The 8236-nt window shown below is 35.5% G+C and overlaps 1 long non-coding RNA gene across 1 annotated transcript in view; it reads right to left on the reverse strand.

Annotated features, from left to right (window-relative positions):
- Nucleotides 1–1898: 1898 nt before the first annotated feature.
- LOC149135300 (uncharacterized) overlaps nt 1899–8236 on the reverse strand; it is an 8803-nt gene continuing 2465 nt past the window's right edge. The window contains exons 3-4 of the long non-coding RNA XR_016242129.1: nt 3675–3734; nt 1899–2400 (exon numbers count right to left, since the gene is read on the reverse strand). This is a non-coding gene — a long non-coding RNA (uncharacterized LOC149135300). The remainder of the gene's footprint in view (nt 2401–3674; nt 3735–8236) is intronic.

Consider the following 8236-nt stretch of genomic DNA (forward strand, 5'->3'; position numbering starts at 1 on the left):
GATCGCGGTTTCGATTCCCAGACCAGGCGTTATGAGTGTTTATTGAGCGAAAACACTAAAGCTCCACGAGGCTTCGGCAGGGGATGGTGGCGAACCGTGCTGTACCCTTTCACCACAACTTTCTCTCACTTTTACTTCCTGTTTCTGTTGTGCCTGTAATTCAAAGGGTCAGCCTTGTCGCACTGTGTCACGCTGAATATCCCTGAGAACTACGTTAAAGGTACACGTGTCTGTGGAGTGCTCAGCCACTTGCACGCTAATTTCACGAGCAGGCTGTTCCGTTGATCGGATCAACTGGAACCCTCGACGTCGTAAGCGACGGAGTGCCAACAACAACAACTAATTAGAGATAATATATGTTATTTTTGATGCCGTCAATAATATCTCTGTATTAGGACAGATTATCTAATACAAATGGATGCTGCTCAGTTTTCTGAGACCAGATACCTATCACAAGGTAGTTGTCAACCGGTGTACAATAGAAAACAACAAGTGCGTTGTGGGATCGAACTCAAAACTTCCACTTTGTGAAGAGACCACTTTAACTACAAGCGGATGCTGAAAATTTCTGGCTTTGGCTAAAAGAAAATACAGGAGTATCAGTTAATTATGATTTTATACAATATATTCCCCTCTCAGATCCCCACACTTATTGCAGCGTTCCTTCCATATGTCTAAACACTGTAAAAGAACTCGGAAGATCGGGCCTCCAACCAAGTCTTTCACGGTTCCCATAAAGCCAGGGACTATTCAGCACCGCTTCCTACATGGTTTCCTGAGACTTTGAATGAATAGTTCAAATGAAATCTGAATGAAGTGTTAGGGTTTGAACAAGAGCAAAATACGATACGACCTCGCTACAAAAATCTTGTCATATTTGCCAGAAACTTATTACGTCCATTGTAAGAACCTACACGCTCTTATTTCTAAAGCTAGTATTATTTCTTAGTAAGGAATCAATTAAAATTTCTCATAACCTTATCTTTCAGTTAATAACCGCTGCTAAACACCATGGCAGTCATATGAGTTTCACACTGTAACATTATATTGTGTAAAACAAGATTAGAAAAGAAATTATGTTCGTAAAATATATTTTCTTGTAATGCTGAAACAGCAATCAAATAGTATTAAATATTAAATTAGCACAATTTATTTCAATTATGACTTGAAAAATTCTGTTTTATTGGAGCTTATGTTTATGAAAGCGATAACTAAATAGTTCGTGTGCCGTGGTTTTGTTTTTGTTCTCTGTCCCAAAGTGATTTTTATAATGTCTAATATCGCTGTACATTGAAAATATTAATCGTTAATTTAGTCAAAAATCGAATCAAGGAACAACACCATTCTACGATGGACATTATATAATATAAAATATTAATTGTATTATATATAACAAGAGACAAGTGAACAGGAGTCATGTAATCATTTTCATTTGCATACAACTGTTTCTGTTATAGGAAATAGTGTACTAAGAGCTAAGTGTTTGTGCAACAGCAGATAGCTTCTTCGGAGTCATCATTTTAAATAGCTCTGTGTGCACTGCTTCTTATGGCGGAATCAAGACGTAAAAACTCCGGCATCGGTTGTCAAGCGTTGAGAGAGAAACAAGCACACACACACACACACACACACACACAACACAACATACATATACAGATGCACACATACGCATATATAACTTTTATAACATCAACAATATGTATGTATATATATGTGTGTGTGTGCATTGTGTGTATATAACAATATATGTGTATATATACATAGCAATATATATGTGAGCGTGCGTTGAGTGTATATATGTATATATATAAATCAATGAAATTCCAACTCTGTCTGATTTTCACGTTTTATAATTTGTAATTTTTACAATTTTACAATTTTACAATATAGAAATAAACTAGTACTATGTTACGACAGTCGTGTTCCACAATTGACAACTGTAGCGAAATGATTGGCTTTATCCTTTAAATATTCTCCTATGGGCTCCAGCAAGCTGAATCTTACGAACTGTAATTTGACCAATCAGCAGGTCGCTGAGATGCCATGGATTGGTGAGCGCGCCAACTAAGTTTTAAAGGTATTTCGACCAATTACAATGTGGCTTAGGTCGACTTCGCCTTTCCTCCCTTTCAGGGACGATAAATAAAGTACCAAGTGAGATCGCAGACCCTAGTGGTAAGGCTGTTGCGCTCACGATCGTGAGATCGTAGACTCTTGACGTGAAAGATACTTGCCCAAGGTGCCGTGTTGCCCAAGGTGTCACGTAGCGGGACTGAACTCTACACCAAGTACTTTCGAAGTGAGCTTCTTAACTATACAAACGTCTTCATTTAATATTTATTTGTTTTGCTTGTTTGTATTTTAACTTTCCGTTTTCAGTTATTTTCAAGTCATCGAAAACTGGAATAAATAAACAAACAAACGAATATATAAATAAAAACGATAAGAAAAAAAACAACAAAGAAATAAATACTCAACGATTCACACAAAGAAAGCAAAACCATAAGAAGATAAACAATGCACACCCCTACCCCTCCACCTCAACTGAACAAAAAAACAAACAAACAAATCAAGAATAAACCCTAAAAGCAGATATGTGCCAAACACCCCGAGAAGATGAAGTTAAGTGGGTTGTCAGTGTGTGTGTATGTGAGTGCATGAATAGTGTATGTATGTATGTATGAGTGTACGCGAGGGTATTTTTGTATGTGTATGTGATGTGCTTATATGTGTTGCGTTTGTTTGCTTGCCTTTGTGAGTGCGTGTGGGTATATTGTATAGGGACTTGTGTGTTGGTGTGTAATTGGGGGTGAAGATGGTTACGACGTGGGCGTTATGAGGGTTTAGTTTAGTTGAGTTGAGTTGGGTTTAGTTTAGTTTAGGCTAGCTTTAATCTGTTTTTCTTTTTGTTCATTTTTTTTTTTAATACTTTTTGTCGTTTCTTCTGTGTCTTATTTCTGACGGAATCATTCTCACTAGTTGTCAACATTCCTTTCTTTCACCCACCCCCAACACCACTACACTCCCCACAACACACGCCCCTACGCATCCTCCCCACCCCTTCTCTACCCCTGTCTATCCCACCCCGGCCTTCCATTTTCATCCTTCTCTCTTTTAGATTTCAACTTTGCTGTCAATTAGCAGATAGCTGTAAGTGAGCCCACTGTTTGATAACGTTTTACGCAGAGGGACCGAATCTTCTACACAAAAACTATTTTCCTTCTCTCTTTTCTCACACACAGAAGATATTCTGTGACTCGCTGTCTCTAAATGTATACACACGCACACATATATGTATGTACATGCATGTACATGCATGAATACATTATATATGTATATATATATATATATATATATATATATATATATATATATATATATATATATATATTCTATATATATACGCGCGCGCACACACACACACTCACACACACACACACATATATATATATACATAATTATATATACATGTGCATAAATATATATATATATATATATATATATATATATATATGACTTAGTTAAAGGAGACTGTTTATAAAAGCTTTGTAGGCATTGGCAGCGCACCCCATACTATTTTCAATCTTATTTAGTACTCTAACTAGGGGGGGGGGGTTATGAGAGTAATGCAAGAACAAATAAATAAATCATAACGATAAAAACATAAAACATACCGATATTGATGACGGAACGTTATAGCGTAGATGATCACTGCATGTTGTTTATCAGCACAACTATAGTAGATAATGAGAACAAAAAAACGTTGTAGGGCGTTACCATAATCACAAGAACGCGTTAAATTGTAGCCTAATATTTATGACTTCAGTTGGTGGTATATATTGATGTAACACGTGAACATTGAGTGGTTTGCACTTTGGTATATATTCTTCTTGCAGAAAACACCGATGGGATATTTTCGCAATGTCATAAATAAGGTGTAGGAGTTTGTTTCAGTTGTTGTTTAACGCCAGACCGGGCGTTGAGAGTGTTTATTGAGCGAAAACACCTAAAGCTCCACGAGGCTCCGGCAGGGGATGGTGGCGAACCCTGCTGCACTCTTTCACCACAACTTTCTCTCACTCTTACTTCCTGTTTCTGTTGTGCCTGTAATTCAAAGGGTCAACCTTGTCACACTGTGTCACGCTGAATATCCCCGAGAACTACGTTAAGGGTACACGAGTCTGTGGAGTGCTCAGCCACTTGCACGTTAATTTCACGTGGAGGCTGTTCCGTTGATCGGATCAACTGGAACCCTCGACGTCGTAAGCGACGGAGTGCCAACTAACTAACTCAGTATACTCACTAGTGTTGGTGAGCTTACAAACGTCTTGGAAGGCCTGCATAGGCAACGGTCATTATCTGTTCCTTTACTTCACTTACAAATTCTGGGGTTACGACGAGGAACTTATGAAAGAATGGAAGAAAACTCAGCAAACGAAGAACATTTATTTCTTCTGTAAGCGTGCAAAATAGGCTAGATTATCTTGAAAGAACTATCCACGATATCATTTAATGTTTCGAAAACTATAACTTCACTATACAATATAAAGTGACACATACTAAGTCTATTCTTAACGAACGAGAAAGAGATGCTTTTAAGGCCACCATGATACAATAATAAATGTTGGTTACGTGTGTCAAGTTGTTGTGGGAAATGTGTCTCTTTTTCTTTATTAGCTGTCTGAAAATATCAGTGAAGTGCTACATACCCATAAATCATCACATCGTAGCAAGATTCATCATCGAAAGTATTGCTCTGTTAGACCAATTCAAAATAATAACAAAGCTTTAGCTTATGTACATTTGAAAAGATGATAAACTGCCAGAATATTCCATTTATATCTGACATTAAATAAATTCTTAGAAAATACAATGGAACAACAGAAAATATTATCCTTCACATAGATTCCAACACCTATTGTGTTAAATGAGCTGATATCAAATAGAGATCTATATAGCTTTACGTCGAAATCACTTACTTCAGTGGTATGAATCTTAGTTAATTTTTAGCGCAAAGGAGAGAGAATACATATGGTTATTTGATACAAAGCGTATAACTTACCAACAAAATTTCTCCATTTCACTTACTTTCAAGTAATATTTACATCAACAGGGTAACTAAATCCTATACGGTTCTATCCATTCTGATAATAAGCTTTGATTTATACCCATTATTATTATTATTATTATTATTATTATTATTATTATTATTATTATTATTATTATTATTATTATTATTATTATTATTATTATTAGTAGTAGTAGTAGTAGAATTAGAAGTAGTAAGACGGTGAGCTGGCAGAATCGTTAGCACTCCGGGCGAAATGCTTAGCGGTATATCGTTGGTCCTTGTGTTCTGAGTTCAAATTCCAGCGAGGTCAACTTAGTCTTTCATCCTTTCGGGGGTCGAAAAATTAAGTACCAGTGAAACACTGGGGTCGATATAATCGACTATCCCCTCCTCCAAATATTAGGCCTTGTGCCTATACATTATTTACATTATTTACGGGCATATAACGTAGTGGTTAAGAGCGCGGGCTACTAGCCCCAAGATTCCGAGTTCGATTCCAGGCAGTGACATGAATAATAATGATAATAATAATAATAATAATAATAATAATAATAATAATAATAATAATAATATTGAAAAATACCTTAGGAATGAGAACCCAAGTTCGAAATTTCCCCAAGACACCTGATGAAGACTGGAGGGTATATCAGCCGAAACGTTGTGCTAACATCAAGCAAGACGAGGACAAATATCGGTCAAATGTAAATAATGTAAATAATGTACATAATTCCCTATCTCTTAAACATAGAACTGTACTCGTGCCTATAGTATAAAGGATTATTATTATTATTATTATTATTATTATTATTATTATTATTATTATTATTATTATTATTAGTAGTAGTAGTAGTAGTAGTAGTAGTAGTAGTAGTATTCCGTAATCATGGTTTTATCGTGTTTTCACGGCATTACCGAGCTTGGGTATGTGCTGTGGCTTGTTTTTGTGTTGTTATTTTTACGGAATTGAAAACGCTTTATGTAGCACGTGTGCAGTGCCTAACAGTGATTTTTTTCTGTATACAAAATATATTTCTAAGACCTGGAGTTATGGTTATGTGTTTCCATATTTTTTTATCATAGCAAAACACCTATTATTATCGGAGTTGTTTCTGTCTTTGGGTTCCAAATTTGGGTTATCTCTATTTCCAGATCGTTGTATTTCGAGATTATTATTATTATTATTATTATTATTATTATTATTATTATTATTATTATCATTATCATTATTATTATTATTATTATTATTATTATTATTATTATTATTATTATTATTATTATTATTATATGTAATTATTTCTGAACAATCTCTTCTCCTCGAAATGCTTATTTCTGTTCACAAATCTTCTGATCTTCTGGCTTTTTGCCATGATCCTCTCTTTTAACTGCTCTATTTCTGCATCAAACCCGTTCTTCCGTATTTTATATTTCTTCTCTAATTTTTCTCGGTCGGTTTTTTTCCCTATTTTTCATGATGTGCGCGAATGTTTTATACATTCGGATTCAATAACTATTCCCTTAGTTATGGAGGATGTTTTATGCAATTCTTGCTGTCCCTCATAAAGCAGATTTTCTGAATTTAAGCAAACCTCGTAGTTACACCAATCTTAATATGAGAAATGTCAAGTCTGTTGTTGACAGCATTTAACGCGCCTATGACAAGTGGGTTTATGTTTGTAGAGACCTTCCACAGTCTTTGTATTTCCCCATCCAAATCTTAGTATTTTCCTATTTCCTCCTCTTCATTGGCACCTACATTCACGTCCGTAGATATAGCCACATCTTTGATGATGCACTCTTTTTTCCCCTTGTCCAGAATGATAATATCTGGTCGCCTAGCATGAAGTTCATGATCAGTCTGTATATCAAATTCCATACTGCTCGGTCTCTATTACGTTTCTTTCTTTGTTATCGCATACCTTGTTGTCAGTTGAGCATGCTATATCTATGATCCAGCATCGTTTGCTTTCTCTCTCAATTAAGACTATGTCTGGTTTCCTATTCTCGATCTCATGGTGGCACTGAATCATAAAACCCGATAGGATCTTTGCATTATCATTTTCGATGATGCCTTGGCGTTTATGCTTGTACAATCTTTTTTGCTGTCAAGTTCATGCTTGTTGCAAAGTGTCCGATGGACAATCCTTGCTATATTGTCATGACGTCACTTATATTCTTTCTGGGCTAATGGCGTACATTGACTACACCATTTTGTCCACAAATTCTACACTTATCCTTTTCTGATGTGTTGTCTATTCTGTATTTGATACAATTGGTTCTTAATGCTTGCTCTTGGGCAGCACAGATTAGAGCCCCCGTTTCCGGTTTTAAATCACTTTTAGTCATCCATAGCCATCTTTTTTCTTTGTGTGTCTTATCTTCAACATCCGAATGAAATTGTTCATGCATTCTTTCCTTTATTCATCTATTTTCAGTTTCATTCATTCTCAAGTCCTTGTACAATGCTTTATCTTTGCAACCTTCCATTCTACACAAGCCTAACCTTCTTGCTTCCAATAACAGTGGTTCTGTGGAATTTTTTACATACCATGCTATGTTGTTCTCTTCTGCTCTAATGCTGTATTCGCATCCAATCAGTCCTCTTCCTCTCTTTTTCTTGGTACATACAGTCAGTATGTGCCACTTTTTGGGTGGAGTATCACATATCTAGTCAGCAATTTCCTTGTCTTTCTGTCTAAGCTGTTTAGTTCGTCTACTGTCCATGTGATTACCCCTGCTCAATATCAAAGTAGTAAAATCGCCCATCATCATCATCATCATCATCATCATCATCATCATCACCATCATTATTATTATTATTATTATTGTTGTTGTTGTTGTTGTCGTTGCTGTTGTTGTTGTTAATTATGTAGCTAAATATTTATGCAATAATCTTGATATATTGGGATTCCCAAAAACCAAAAATAGACATATCGTATTCGAAATAACGTGCTGACAGAGGATCAGTTTAACAGTTCTAGAAAATTCCATCAAATAATTCCCGCATGATGTCCTTATAATTTAGTAAGGTTTCTATTTATTAGTGTTTAGAATTAATTTTAAATTGGGTTCCATTACATGATTTAAACAATATACAAAAAACGAAGCATCCAGTTTCTTCATCTTTTGAGAGCATGACATAATTTATGTTATCAATATACAGGTATT

Source organism: Octopus bimaculoides, chromosome 6, assembly GCF_046866305.1.
Source record: "Octopus bimaculoides isolate indiv1 chromosome 6, ASM4686630v1, whole genome shotgun sequence".
NCBI lineage: Eukaryota > Metazoa > Mollusca > Cephalopoda > Octopoda > Octopodidae > Octopus > Octopus bimaculoides.